A 16,619-nucleotide genomic window follows, 5' to 3' on the forward strand; every position below is an offset into this window, starting at 1 on the left:
CCTTTGCTCAGAATGATGGTTTCCAGCTTCATCCATGTCCCTACAAAGGACATGAACTCATCCTTTTTTTATGGCTGCATAGTATTTGATGGTGTATATGTGCCACATTTTCTTAATCCAGTCTATCATTGATGGACATTTGGATTGGTTCCAAGTCTTTGCTATTGTGAATAGTACTGCAATAAACATACGTGTGCACATGTCTTTATAGCAGCATGATTTATAATCCTTTGGGTAAATACCCAGTAATGGGACGGCTCAGTCAAATGGTATTTCTAGTTCTAGATCCTTGAGGAATTGCCACACTGTCTTCCACAATGGTTGAACTAGTTTACAGTCCCACCAACAGTGTAAAAGGTGTTCCTATTTCTCCACATCCTCTCCAGCACCTGTTTTTTCCTGATTTTTTAATGATTGCCATTCTAACTGGTGTTGGAGATAGTATTTCATTGTGGTTTTGATTTGCATTTCTCTGATGACCAGTGATGTTGAGCATTTTTTCATGTGTCTGTTGGCTGCATAAATGTCTTCTTTTGAGAAGTGTCTGTTCATATCCTTCATCCACTTTTTGATGGGACTGTTTGTTTTTTTCTTGTAAATTTGTTTGAGTTCTTTGTAGGTTCTGGATATTAGCCCTTTGTCAGATGAGTAGATTGCAAAAATTTTTTTCCCATTCTGTAGGTTGCCTGTTCACTCTGATGGTAGTTTCTTTTGCCATGCAGAAGCTCTTTAGTTTAATTAGATCCCATTTGTCAATTTTGGCTTTCGTTGCCATTGCTTTGGTGTTTTAGACATGAAGTTCTTGCGCATGCCTATGTCCTGAATGGTATTGCCTAGGTTTTCTTCTAGGGTTTTTATGGTTTTAGGTCTAACATTTAAATCTTTAATCCATCTTGAATTAATTTTTGTATAAGGTGTAAGGACGGGATCCAGTTTCAGCTTTCTACATATGATTAGCCAGTTTTCCCAGCACCATTTATTAAATAGGGAATCCTTTCCCCATTTCTTGTCTTTGTCAGGTTTGTCAAAGATCAGATTGTTGTAGATGTGTGGTATTGTTTCTTTTTTTTTTTTTTTTTTTTTTTGAGACGGAGTCTCGCTGTGTGGCCCAGGCTGGAGTGCAGTGGCCCCATCTCGGCTCACTGCAAGCTCCACCTCCCGGGTTCACGCCATTCTCCCGCCTCAGCCTCCGAGTAGCTGGGACTACAGGCGCCGCCACCACGCCCGGCTAGTCTTTTTTTTGTATTTTTAGTAGAGACGGGGTTTCACCATGTTAGCCAGGATGGTCTCGATCTCATGACCTCGTGATCCACCCACCTCGGCCTCCCAAAGTGCTGGGATTACAGGCTTGAGCCACCGTACCCGGCCTGTGTGTGGTATTGTTTCTGAGGGCTCTGCTCTGTTACATTGGTCTATATCTCTGTTTTGGTACCAGTGCCATGGTATTTTGGTTACTGTAGCCTTGTAGTATAGTTTGAAGTCAGGTAGCATGATGCCTCCAGCTTCGTTCTTTTGGCTTAGGATTGTCTTGGCAATGTGGGCTCTTTTTTGGTTCCAAATAAACTTTGAAGTAGTTTTTTCCAATTCTGTGAAGAAAGTCATTGGTAGCTTGATGGGAATGGCATTGAATCTGTAAATTATCTTGGGTAATATGGCCATTTTCACCATATTGATTCTTCCTATCCATGAGCATGGAATGTTCTTCTATTTGTGTTTGTCCTCTTTTATTTCATTGAGCAGTGGTGTGTAGTTCTCCTTGAAGAGGTCCTTCACATCCCTTGTAAGTTGGATGATTTCTTTTTCAGATAGTTTGTTGTTAGTGTATAGAATCAGTACTGATTTTTGTGTGTTGATTTATTAACCCGCAACTTTATTGTATTCATTTATTAGCACTTACAAGTTTTTGGTGGAGTTTGTAGGGTTTTCTAAATATAAGATCATATCATTAGCAAACAGTGACAATTTCACTTCCTTCTTTCCTATTTAAATGCATTTTATGGCTTTCTGTGGCCTACTTGGTCTGAGAAGGACTTCCAATAGTATGTTGAATAGAAATGTAGCAGTGGGCATCCTCCTTGTTTTCCAGATCTTAAAGGAAGTCTCAACTTTTCACCATTGAGTGTAATATTAGCTGTGGGCTTCTCATAGATGTCCTTTATTGTGTTGAGATACATTCCTTCTATACCTAATTTGGTGAGAGTTTCTATCATGAAAAGATGTTTAATTTTGTCAAATGCTTTTTCTGCATCAAATGAGATGATCATATGGGCACATTATTGTCATTTGTTCTGCTAATGTACTGTATTACACGTATTGATTTGCATATTTTGAGCCATACTTGTATCTCAGGGATAAATTGTACTTGATCATGGTGAATGATCCTTTTAATGTGTTGTAGAATTTTTTTTTTTTTGTATTTTGTTGAAGATTTTTGCATCTATGTTCATCAAAAATATCAGACTGCAATTTTCTTTTCTTGTAATGTCCTTGTCCGGTTTTGATATCAGGGTAATTCTGGCCTTGTAAAAAGAGTTTGGAAATATTTCTTTCCTTTTTTTTTTTTTTTTTTTTTTTGGAAGAGTTTGAAAAGGATAGATATTAGTTCTTAAAGATGTTTGATAGAATTCAGCTGTGAAGCCATTGGGTTCTGGGCTTTTCTTTAATGGGAGAGATTTTATCACAGATTCAATCTTCTTATTCATTATTCTTTCGCTCAGATATTCTATTTCTTCATGATTCAGTTTTGGTAGGTTGCATTTGTCTGGGAATGTATCCATTTCTTCTAAGTTATTCAATTTGTTGGCAAATAGTTGTTCATGGTAGGCTCTTATGGTTCTTTGCATTCCTGTGGTATCAGTTGTAATGTCTCCTGTTTTATTTCTGATCTTATTTACTGAGGTTTTTCTTAGTCTAGCTAAAGGTTTGCCAGTTTTATTTAACTTTAAAAAAAAACAACTCTAGTTTTTTTTGTTGTTTTTGTTTCATTGTATTGTTTTTCTAGTTTCTAATTCATTTGTTTCTGCTCTGGTCTTTATTTTCTTCCTCCTGTTAACTTTGGGCTTAGTTTCTTTTTTTCCAGTTATTTGAGATACGATATTAGGTTGTTTATTTGAGATACTTCTTCTTTTTTGATGTAGGCATTTATTGCTATAACTTTTGTTCTTAGAATTGCTTTTGTTGCATCCTGTAAGTTTGGATATGTTCTGTTTCCATTTTTGTTTGTCTCGGATATTTTAAAATATCTGTATTAATTTATTGACCCACTGTTCATTTAGGAGCATGTTGTTTGATTTTTATATATTTGTGAATTTTCTTTAATTCCTCTGTTGTCAGTTTCTTGTTTCATGCTATCGTGGTTGGAAAAGATACTTGATATAACTTCAATCTTCTTAAATTTGCTGAGTCTTGTTTTCTGCCCTAACATGTGATTTATCCTGAAGGATTATCTGTGTGTGCTTGAGAAGAATGTGTATTTTGTTGCTGCTGAATGGAATGTTCTGTAAATGTCAGGTACATTTGGTCTAGGGTGTTGTTCAAGTCCAATGTTTTCATATTAATATTTTGTCTCAGTCATCTGTTTATTGTTGAAAGACACCTACTATAGAGCAGTCCTCTTCTCCCTTCAGATTCTTTAATATTTGATTTTATATACGTAGGTGCTCTGATGTTGGGTACATACATATTTACAATTGTCATATCTTTTTGAAGAACTGATCCCTTTATAATGATATAATGTCTTTCTTTGTCATTTTTTATAGTTCTTGACTTAAAGTCTATTTTTGTCTGATATAAATATAGCTGCCTCTGCTCTCTTTCACTTTTTATTTGTTTAGAATAGCTTTTTCCATCCCTTTCCTTTTAGTCTATGTGTCTTTCAAGCTGAGGCAAGTCTCTTCTAGGCTGCATATAGTGGGTCTTATTTTTTTTATCCCTTTAGTCACTCTATGATGTTTTATTAAATAATTTAATTTGTTTACATAGAAAGTAATTATTGATAGGTAAGGACTTACTACTACCAGTTTGTTAGTTGTTTTCTGTTTTTTGTTTGTTTCTTTTTCTTTTTCTTTTTTTTTTGTAGCTACTTCATATCTTTCTCTCTTGTTTGCTGTCTTCCTTTGTGGTTTGATGTTTCGGTGTAGTTATATGCTTTGAATCCCTTCATTTTTGCTTTGTACTTCTACTAAGGATTTTTCTTAGTGGATACCATAAGGCTTATGTAGAATTTCTTACACTATTTCAAGCTAATAATAACTTAACTTTTCATACAGCAACTCTACACTTTTATTCCTCTTTCGACATTTTATGTTTTTGACCTTAGAATTTGTCATTTTTCGGTGTGTATTTCTTGACAATTAATTACAGCTGTAGATATTATTCTTGTTCTTATTAGCTATAATATCTATAGCTAATCACATAGTTTTGTCTTTTGACCCTCATACTGGGGATAAAATTGCCTTACATATCATTATTTTAACGCTAGAGTATTCTGAATATAGCCCTGTTTTTTTATACCTTCAGTTTTGTACTTTTGTAGTTCCATGTTATTATTATATTTTTGTTTCAGCTTAAAGAACTCCCAATAGCAATTTCTATAAAGCAAGTATAGCAGTGATGAACTCCCTTAGCTTTTGTTTGTCTGAGAAAGCTTTCATTTCTACCTGATTTCAGAAAGACAGTTTTGCTGGGAAAACTATTATTGCTTAGCAAGATTTTTTTGTGAGCACTTTGAATATATCATCCCTCTCTCCTGGCCTGTAGGGTTTCTGCTGAGAAATCCATTGACAATTGCATTGGTACACCTTTGTATGTGATGTGTTTCTTATCTTGTGATGCTGTCCAAATTTTTTCTTTGTTTTTGATTATGTTAGCTTGATTATTATGTGTCTTCATGGATTCCTCTTTGGTTTCAACTTTACTAGAGAGTTATATTATCCTTCTACCTGGTTGTTGGCATCTATCCACAGATTAGGGAAATTTTCAACCAGTCCTTCTTGGCCCTTTTCCCTTTTCTTCTTTGGAAACCTCTATTATGTGAAGGTATAATTGCATTATGATTTCCCATAATTCCTGTAAGCCCTCTTATAATATTTTCAAATGCCACTTTAACTCTTGAAGCATTCTGTTTGCTTGTTTATACTCACACCTAGACACACCAACTTAATACAGCATATAAAGTTTTATATTACATGTCCATTTTATTGTCCAAAACCTATTCAACTAAAAACTGGATTTTTTATTTACTAATGCAGATTAACAAGTAATTGTGCCCAAATTAGTAATATGACCTTTAAAGTGCAGTGTCTTACTTTTACCATTGTGGTCACACCTGATAGAAGATTCATTTCACCAAAAGAAAACATGGAAACTAATTTTTTCAGTATAAAGTACTTGAATCATTTTTCATCACATAAAATGTCATAGTATATAACATAATTTTTCTTGAACTCTCATACTTAAGCTGCAATTTAGGAATAAGAAAGATGACTGGATATAATTATCCCAGTCTTCATTTGGAATTTAGATTACACAACTTATTTATAAGTTATACATCAGAGGGTCAAATCAAAAAGGCATAAGCCTGTAAAGACCACACTTGACTATTCTGAGCCAAAAACTTCATAACAAAGCCTTCGGCTTGGCTAAAATCCGTGAGTCTGTATCCCCATAAGATTAGTTAGGCATTTTTATTGTAAAATATCCAAACCAAACAACAAAATGAAACCCAAAAACTTCTTGATTTTCCTTTAACAGACTTAAAAATCTATGAAAGATTACACAGTAAGAAAATATAAATGTTGTCATTCTAAAGAACAATGAACATTAATAAAATCATTAATTTATTCCAAAGTGAAAAAATTTTAAAAGAAGACTGTTTTTACCCTGAAATAACATCCTGTACACTATAAGCAAAGCATTAAAAGTTCAGTTTCCATTTCAAAACCCCTATTTTATTTTCGTTGTTCATAGTTGCTTTGATGTTCCTGCACTCTGACAGGGAGCACGGTTTCATTTGGGGAAAGGAATCAATTTCTCAATGTAAATTGTGATTTACACACTTCCCTTCCTGGCCTATTTTGAATTGATTTGATTCTAGAAGCATTAAGACATGTGAAAAACACTGTCTTGCTTGATTTAATAAACACTTGGAAAGTGGCTTGTTGGACATGCCCTAGACCAAAAGGTAGGAATTCGGAAATAATGCATTTTTATTCCCATTATCGATGCCTTTCTTAGTGTTCATGACTCTACTCTTAAAATTAAGGTACAAAGGAGTTCTCAGGTCAAGAGGCAGTTAACATCACTACCTATGGTGTACATCTACCTTATAATAACCTATTTTCATGAAGCACTCCAAAGTATGGTTTCTTAAAATTGCATGATAATGTTGAAATTGATAGAACTCAAGACTGAACCATTTAGATAGGCCAAAAGAGCAGAGCTAAACAGGTATTTTTAATAATCTTTACATGAAAGACAGTGCATGAGTTTCCCAAAAAGGAAAGTAATGATTCACGTGGTCTTATTAAAGAAATAATGAAGGATAATGGAGTGAATTTTTTTTTATCACATATACTTTGTGACAGGTACTCTGGTAAGCACTTCACTTATATCATATCTAATATTCCAAAGCAATCAATAGGTTTATTCCATAACAAGGAATATGAGGCAAATGATTCTATTATCTTGAGCAACTTTCTGCTCATCAAGATTAGAACATAGACAAAATAACCATCTGGTAATCATCCATTGGGACTCTTGCTTTCTGTCTTAGCAGAAGTGGATTTGCCAGTGATTCTGAATCACTATAGCTCTTGGATACATCTTCCTGACTCAGGCTAACCTCACATGCAGTGGAAGATATTCACAGGAGGAACAAGTCTGAATGCTGACCAGAAAACTTGCCATACTGGTAATGTTCTTTTATGCAATATTCTGGAAATCCAAGGAAATTAGCTGTTAGTAGAAAAACCAGTCAATAGATATTGGTATGAAAACAACATCAAGCATTAGAAAAAGCCAAAGGGAGTCTGAGTATATATGATTCTGGAGTCCAGTGGTTTTTTTGTTTGTCTGTTTGTTTGTTTGTTTGTGGTTTTTTTGTTTTGTTTTTAGCAAAAATCAAGTCAGGTTCAGAGTGTCCTTATGGCAAATAAGGCCTAAAAAACTGATTTGGGAGCAGAATTTCAGAAAAACTCTTGAGTCAGAATATAAAGTGGGATTAGTAAAAGCAAGGTTGCTGGAAGATACGATGAAAAAAATAGTCTGAATATAATTAAACCAAATTGACATGTTTACATGTGATAATAAGTAATATGCATCATACATGCATATTGAGCAAAGACTTTCTATTTTTTCAAATATTTATATATTTTAAGGTGATTTTCTTTTTTCTCTCTGCTCTCGTCATTTTACCTGCAAAATTGAGCATCTATGATTTTAAAAAAGGGTGATAGTTAAAGCACTCATAACTGGGAACAAAAAGACGAGTTTGCAAACCTGTTCCATCTCTTAATGATTCTGTGACTTTATCTCAAGTTACTCACATCTCTAGGCTTCATTTACCTCATTTATAAAATGGAGATAAGTATGTTATTGTAAGGATTACAAGTAATATAGTAGTTCTTGTAAAGTGATTAAGACAGTTTATGAAACATAGCAAAGGCAAAATAATTTTGGCTGTAATAATTATTATTATTATGTTAATTTTCATCAGAGCCACAACTATCATAAATTACTAAGTGAAAATGCTTTTTTAAATCTCCCAAATCTTTTAATTAAATAACAACATTTTGAACCTCATTACCAAGGTAGATTGTTTATTTTGTTCATAATATTGGTATAGAATCAGAAAATATTTCATAGTCAGACACTGAGCGTGACGAAGTCTTTCTCTAATTATCCAGAACAAATTTCTAGAAAGACACATCAATTAACTGCCATCGGGTTAACCTGGCAGTAACTCTGAATAAATGATCCAGAGGCCTGACATGACTGTGGAGACCCAGCTGTAGTGAGCCATGGTGAGGCTCAAAGGAGCTTGGCATAATCAAGGAGGATTTTCCATTGAAGAGTCAGAAGGCAAAGAAAACAATATTAAAATAAGAGGCATTTTTAGTTTAAAGAGAAATACTTGGAGATCCTTAAATGTCATATGTAGTCTTCTATCTCTGCGCCTGTATCTATATAGTCATCTTCACCTGAAATGCCCCAGGTGCACCTGACTATGTCCTGTATGTCCTTCAGGACTCATCTCAAGCACACTTTCCAATTTATCAGGGTTGGCATGCAAAGTGGATGCTATTTGCCACCTCAGATTTATAACCTGTCCTCAGATTATAAATGAAATGAGTACTGGGTTTGAATCAAAAGGCCAGATTTGAGGTGCTGGGCCCAGCACTTAAAATCTCTATATATAACCTTGAGCATCTCTTCTCTGATCAAGCTTCTCTAAGCCTAGATTTTCTCATCTGGAAATAAATAATTGTAATACTTTCTCTGCTTATCTCATAGAGTTGTTCTAAAGATCAAATGATAAAAGTAACAAAATAAATTTCCAAATTTTGAGCCCCATATAAATAAACATAAAGCAAACTTTTATTATTAATATAGTCACCTCAAAGGTAAAATTCTTCAAATAACCAGAAGGACACATTAATATGAAATTTTACCCTTTCTTAACTTTAACAGTATAATATCTGAATTCTTTTTCTGGGTCCTTTATGCTTCTTCCCATGGTGGAATAAAGGTATGCTTTTTTGAGAGCTAATATACTACAACCCTATGTTGGCAATTTTTCTCAAATTTGGAAAATTTGAAGTATATTCTGGAACTTAGTTTTAACAGATAGCAATCATCAATGTATCCCAATGTCATTTAATATTCAAATTAAATAAGGCCATTTATTTAAATGCACTTATTTAAAGATATCTTGTCGGGTAGTGTAACCAGTATTTTTTTTCTTACAACAAGCACCGCCCTCTCTTGTTTTCTGCACCTGATATGAGGTCTGCCTGTTTCACATGGGTACTGTTGGGACTCTGCCATGAAAAAGAAGGAAATGAGAAAGTACAGAATTTAATGTTTATTTGTAAAAATGGTGATTCCACCTAACTCCTCTTCAATATGAGGTGGGTGGAATGGGAGAAAGAATACAATAAGAGCTAAGGCAAGAACAATAACAGAAGAGTCACATAATATTCCCTCATGGATGAGTTTTCAATATCTTTTACATGCCATGGGAAAATATATCACTAAGGATATGACTATAAAGAAAAACCAGGGGTGCTAAGTAGGTGAGGGCGTGGTCAAAGGTACAGTTTCTCTAAAGTATATTTTAAATATCTTTAGAATATATTAAGTACATCTTAAATATTATTGAAAGACTTTCTAAAAATATCAAATCTACGCTTTCTCCCTTAAATTTTTTTTCCCGTTTCTTCGTTCAAAGCTGTTAACAGGTTCTTGTTTCTTTGTTTGATTTAGGAAGTTTCCAAGATTGAAGAAGGAGGGAGAGAGGGCTATGGGGTCACAGGTTAGAGGTGGTATCCAGAGCTTGGAATAAACATTTGCCCTAGTGTTCATCAGGGAGTGAATGAGGCCTGGAAATCCAAGACTTGCCAAAGATTCTTCTGCCTGAAACAGGTCACAATACAGCAAAGGATATTAAGGGACACTACAGGATGGGACAACGGGTGCCTCCTTGTTAACTGACCTGGACAGATCATGGGTAACCAGATAATCTTCTCCATGTCATTTTTGATACTACCAAAAATTCTGGGATCTTGGCATCATAGCAAAACTCAGAGATAGAGAGAAACCCCACAGTTAGATGAAGTAAAATTTTCCACTTGAAGTTAAATTTCACTGAAGTGAAATCAGGTCACAGAGTTTAAAATTAAGTTAATCTAGGAAAACTGAAAAAAAGAGTATTCCACAGTTGAATTGTAGAAAGAAATTCATCTATGCTATAATAGTAATAGTTAAAATGTATTGAACTTTTACTATATGCCAAAAACTTTGATAATAAGTTTACATTGACTAGTTCATTTAATTCTGACAGAACTTTTAAATATGCAGTTATGCATCGCTTAACAATGAAGACACATTCTGAGAAATGCACTTTTAGGTAATTGTGTCTTTGTGTGAACATCATACAGTATACATACACAAACCTAGATGATATTGATAGCAACAGGAAACAGACAAGGCAGACAGGGATGGGGTCCCGGTTGAAACTCAACCTTCAAGAAAGAACAGTCTAAAGCCTGAAAACCAAGCAACAGTTCCAGGTAGAATTCACAGACCAGAATGAGAACTTCTATTTCCATCTTACCTACTCTCTCTCTATTGGTTCTTTCTGAATGATGCTTTTTAACCAATCAAATGGTTCCTTTCCCAAGCCCACCCATAAACCAATCAGCATGCATTCCCCCCATTCTAAGTTCATAAAACCCTGGATTCAGCCTCATATACGGCTACCCTCTTTGGGGTCCCCTCTTGCCGTTGAGAGCTTTTCTTTCATTCAACAAATTCTACTCTGCCTTGCCCACCCCACCACCCGCCCCCGTGTCCATGTACCTTATTACTCTTGGCTATGGGACGAGAACTCGTAACTCGTTGAATTGTGGGAGCAAAAGAGCTGTAACATTCCTGCTCACTGAGCCATGGACAGCAAGAGTAAAAGAGCTATAACACTCCTGCCCACCAAACTGTGAGAGTCAGAACGCCACAACAATATAGCCTACTACACACCTAGGTTATATGTATAGCTTATTGCTCCTAGGTGACAAACTTATAAGCATGTTACTATACTGAATATTATAGGCAATTGTAACACAGTGTTTAATATTTGTTTATCTAACTATATCTAAACACAGAAGAGGTACAGTAAAAATATAATCTTATGGGACCACCACAGTGTATATGGCCCATTCTTACTCAGAATGTCATTATGCAATACCTGACTCTAGTTACCACTATAATTTCCATTTCACAAATGAGAAATATGAAGCATAGTTAAGATACATGCCCAAGATCTATCCGGTTAAAAAGTGGATGCAGACTAGAACCTAAGTCTGAGACCATGTTCATAGCTACTACTCAATATCATATTAAGAAATTAGTCTCTCAACCTTCTGGTTCTAGAGAGTCTGGGTGGTCTGGACATGGGATTTTCCCCCCATTGCAGTGCACTGGCTGTGCCAATGGCCACCCAGTGGTACCTGATCCCATTCCTCCTGACTGGATGAGACCTGTCAACAGAAGTCTCCAGACACCTCCTACAGGAGTATTTGGGTCAGCATCAGGTGAGTGTTCCCCCTCCCCCCACCAGGACAGAGCTCCCAGAGGAAAGGGCAGGCTGACATCTTTTCTGTTTCGGAGCCTTCATTGGTGATACCTCTAGGTAAGGGAAAAAACTGCAGCAGCCGTATAGAAAAGTGGCCTGACTATTAAAAAGAAAAACAAACAAAGAGAAAGCAACAACAAAAATATCAACAAAAAAAAAGACCCCACAAAAACCCCATTCAAAGGTCAGCAACTTAAAAGATTGAAGGTAGATAAGCCCACAAAGAGGAGAAAGAATCAATGCAAAAACGATGAAAACTCAAAAAGCCAGAATGCCTCTTCTCCTCCAAATTACCACAACACCTCTCCAGTAAGAGCACAGAACTGGTCTGAGGCTGAGATGGCTGAAATGACTAGGCTTCAGAAGGTGGGTGATAAAGAACATCACTGAGTTAAAGGAACAGGTTTTAACCCAATGCAAAGAAGCTAAGAATCATGATAAAACAATAAAGGAGCTGATAACTAGAATAGCCAGTTTAGAGAGGAGCATAATTGATCTAATGTACCTGAAAAACAAAACACAAGATATTTCACAATGCAATCACAAGGATCAATAGCAGAATAGAGCAAACAGAGGAAAGAATATCAGAACTTGAAGGCTATCTTTCTGAAATATGATAGGCAAACAAGAATTGAGGAAAAATAATGAAAAGAAACAAATAAAACCTCCAAGAAATATGGGATTATGTAAAAAGACTGAACCTATGATTGGAGTACCTGAAAGAGACCAGGGAAATGGAATCAAGTTTGAAAACGTACTTCAGGATATCATCTAGGAGAACTTCCCTAACCTAGCAAGACAGGTCAACATTCAAACTCAGGAAATTCAGAAAACCCCAATAATATACTCCATGAGAAGATCAACTCCAAGACACATAATCATCAGATTCTCCAAGGTTGAAATGAAAAAAAAATATATGTAAAGGGCAGGCAGAGAGAGAGAAAGGCCAGCTCGCCTACAAACAGAAGTCCATCAGATTGACAGTGGGCCTCTCAGTGGAAACCTGACAAGCCAGAAGAAATGGGGGATCAATATTTAACATTCTTAAAGGAAATAATTTCTATCCCAGAATTTCATATCTGGCCAAACTAAGCTTCATAAGTAAAGGAGAAGTAAGATCCTTTTCAGACAAGCAAATCCTGAGGTAATTCATCACCACCAGGCTTGCCTTGCAAGAGCCCCCGAAGGAAGCACTAAATACAGAAAGGAAAAACCGTTACCAGTCACTATAAAAATACACTGACTAATGACACTGTGAAGCAACCATGCAAACAAGTCTGCAAAATAACGAGGTAGCATCATGATGACAGAATAAATTCCAATAACAATATTAACCTTAAATGTAAATGGGCTAAATGCCCCAATTAAAAGACACAGAATGGCAAGATGGATAGAATCAAGACCCATTGATATGCTATCTTCAAGAGACCCATTTCACATGCAAAGACACATACAGGCTCAAAATAAAGAGATGGAGGAATATTTACCAGGCAAATGGAAAACAAAATAAACACAGGGTTTGCAATCCTAATTTTCGATGAAACAGACTTTAAACCAACAAAAAGCAAAAAAAAAAAAAAAAAAAAAGATAAAGAAGGGCATTACATAATGGTAAAGAGTTCAATTCGACAAGAAGAGCTAACTATCCTAAATATATATGCACCAAACACAGGAGCACCCAGATCCATAAAGCAAGTTTTTAGAGACCTACAAAGAGACTTAGGTTTTCACATAATAATACTAGGAGATTTTAACACCCTATTGACAATATTAGACAGATCATCAAGACAGAAAATTAACAAAGATATTCAGGACCTGAACTCAGCTCTGGATTAAGTGAACCTGAGAGATACATCTGCAAAACTCTCCACCCAAAAACAATAAAGTATACATTCTTCTCATGACCACAGAGCACTTATTCTAAAATTGATCACATATTCAGAAGTAAGACATTCCTTAGCAAATACAAAAGAACTGAAATTATAACAAACAATCTCTCAGACCACGGTGCAATCAAATTAGAACTCAAGACTTAAAAACTCACTCAAATCCACACAACTACATGGAAACTGAACAACCTGCTCCTGAATGACTACTGGATGAATACCAAAATCAATGCAGAAATCAAGAAGTTCTTTGAGACTAATGAGAACAAAGAGACACCATAGCAGAATCTCTGGGATACAGATAAGGCAGTGTTAAGAAGGAAATTTATAGCACGAAATGCCCACATCAAAAAATTACAAAGATCTCAAATCAACAACATAACATCACAACTAAAAGAACTAGAGAACCAAGAGCAAGCAAACAAAGCTAGCAGAAGACAAGCAATAACTAGGATCAGAGTGGCAGTAAAGAAGATAGAGACATAAAAAACCCTTAAAAAAATCAATGAGTCCAGGAGCTGTTTTATTGAAAAAAATTAATAAAATATATAGACCTCTAGCTAGACTAATAATGAAGAAAAGAGGGAAGAGTCAAAGAGACACAATCAGAAATGATAAAGGAAATATCACCACTGAGCCTACAGAAATACAACCAACCATTAGAAAGTACTATAAACACCTACAGGCACATAAACTAGAAAATCTAGAAAAACTTGATAAATCCCTGAATGCATATAGCCTCTCAAGACCGAACAAGGAAGAAATTAAATCCCTAAATAGACCAAAAATGAGTTATGAAGTTGAGGCAGTAATAAACAGCCTACCAACCAAAAAAGCCCCAGGGCCAGATGGATTTACAGCTGAATTCTACCAGAAGTGCAAAGAAGAACTTGTACCATTTCTATTGAAACTATTCCAAACAAGTGAAAAGGAGGGACTCCCTCCCTAACTCATTCTATGAGGCCACCATTATCATGCTACCCAAACCTGGCAGACGTACAACAAAGAAAACTTCAGGCCAATATCCCTGATGAACATTGATGCAAAAATCCTCAATAAAATATTGGCAAAACAAATCCAGCAGCACATCAAAAAGTTTATCCACCATCAAGTTGGCCTCATCCCTAGGATGCCAGGTTGATTCAACATATGTAAATCAATAAATGTAATCCATCACATAAACAGTACTAAAGACAAAAACCACAAGATGATCTCAACAGCCACAGAAAAGGCCTTTGGTAAAATTCAACATCCCCTCATGTTAAAAACTCTCAATAAACTAGGTATTGAAGGAACATACTGCAAAATAATAAGAGCCATACATGAGTAACTCACAACCGATATCATACTGAATGGGCAAAATAGTACTCCCCTTGGAAGCATTCCCCTTCAAAATGGGCACAAGACAAGGATGCCCTCTCTCACCGCTCCTACTCAAAGTAGTATTGGAAATTCTGGCCAGGGCAATCAGTCAAGAGAAAGAAATAAAGTACATTCAAATAGGAAGAGAGGAAATCAAATTGTCTTTTTTTTGGCAGATGACATGACCCTTTATCTAGAAAACCCCATCATCTCACCCCAAAAGCTTCTTCAGCTGGCAAACAACTTCAGCAAACTGTCAGGATACAAAATCAATGTGCAAAAGCCATGAGCATTCCTATACACCAGCAACAGACAAGCAGCGAGTCAAATCATGAATGAATTCCCATTCACAGTTGCTACAAACAGGAAAAAAAACACCTAGGAATACAGCTCATAAGGGAAGTGCAGGACCTCTTCAAGGAGAACTACAAACCACTGCTCAAGGAAATCAGAGAAGACACAGACAAATGGAACAACATTTCATGCTCATTTATAGGATGAATCAATATCATGGAAATAGCCATACCACCAAAAGTAATTTGTAGATTCAATGCTATTTCCATTAAACTTCATTGACGTTCTTCACAGATGGAAAAAACTATTTTAAAATTTATATGGAACCAAGTAAGAGTCCAAATAGCCAAGTCAATCCTAAGTAAAAGGAGGAAAACTGGAGACATCAGGTTATATGACTTCAAACTATACTACAAGACTACAGTAATCAAAAGAGCATAGTACTGGTACAAAAACAAACACAAAAACCAATGTAAAAGAATAGAGATTTCAAAAATAAGACCGCACACCTACAACCATCAGATCTGCAAGAAACCTGACAAAAGCAAGCAATGGGGAAAAGATTCCCTGTTTCATAAATAGTGCTGGAAAAACTGGCTAGCCATATGCGGAAAATTGAAACTGGACCCCTTACTTACGGCATATACAAAAAATTAACTCAAGATTAATTAAAGACTTAAATGCAAAACCCAAAACTGTAAAAACCCTAGAAGAAAATCTAGGCAATTCCATTCAGGACATAGGCAAAGGCAAAGCTTTCATGACAGACATGCCAAAATCAATTGCAACAAAAGCAACAATTGACAGATGGGATTTAATTAAACTAAAGAGCTTTGCAGAGAAAAAGAAACTCACCAGAGTGAATGGACAACCTACAGAACGGGAGAAAATTTTTGCAACCTATCCATCTGAAAAAGGTCTAATATCTAGAGTCTACAAAAAACTTAAACAAATTTAGATGTAAAAAACAACCTTTTAAAAAGTGGGCAGAGGGCATGAACAGATACTTCTTTAAAGAAGACATTCATGTTGCCAACAAACATATGAAAAAAGCTCAGCATTACTGATCATTAAATAAATGCACATCAAAACGAAAAACGACAATGAGATACCGTTTCACACCAGTCAGAATGACACTTATTAAAAAGTGAATAAACAACAGAGGTTGGTTGGCAAGGTTGCACAGAAAAAGGAACACTTTTACACTGTTGGTGGAAGTGTAAATCAGCTCAACCATTGTGGCAGATAATATGGCAATTCCTCAAAGATCTAGAAGCAGAAATATAATTTAATATTTCATTGATATTCCAGCAATCTCATTACTGGGTATATATCCAAAGGGACTATAAATCATTATTATAAAGATACATGCACGTGTATGTTTATCAAAGCACTATTCACAACAATAAATACATAGAATCAACCCAAATGCCAATCAATGGTAGAATGGATAAACAAAATGTGGCACATATACACCATGAAATACTATACAGCCATAAAAGGGAATGAGATCATGTCCTTTGCAGGGACATGGAAGGAACTGGAAGCCGTTATCCTCAGCAATGTAGCACAGGGACAGAAAACCAAACACTGCATGCTCTCCCTTGTAAGTGGGGGCTGAACAATGAAAACACATGGACACACGGAGAACAAAAACACACACTGGGATCTGTCAGAGGAGGTGGGGTGGGGGGCAAAGGGCATCAGGAAGAATAGCTAATGAATGCTAG

The 16,619-nt window shown here is 35.7% G+C and overlaps 1 long non-coding RNA gene across 4 annotated transcripts in view; it reads left to right on the plus strand.

The window, feature by feature from the left end:
• LOC105482728 (uncharacterized) overlaps positions 1-16,619 on the plus strand; it is a 65,414-nt gene that overhangs the window by 40,999 nt on the left and 7,796 nt on the right. For 3 of the 4 annotated variants that reach the window (XR_011619433.1, XR_987818.2, XR_987816.2), the window contains 3 exons: positions 6,776-6,910; positions 9,484-9,727; positions 11,189-11,306. This is a non-coding gene — a long non-coding RNA (uncharacterized lncRNA). The remainder of the gene's footprint in view (positions 1-6,775; positions 6,911-9,483; positions 9,728-11,188; positions 11,307-16,619) is intronic. The other variant, XR_011619437.1, reaches the window with a different exon arrangement.

This window comes from Macaca nemestrina, chromosome 1 (genome assembly GCF_043159975.1).
Source record: "Macaca nemestrina isolate mMacNem1 chromosome 1, mMacNem.hap1, whole genome shotgun sequence".
NCBI lineage: Eukaryota > Metazoa > Chordata > Mammalia > Primates > Cercopithecidae > Macaca > Macaca nemestrina.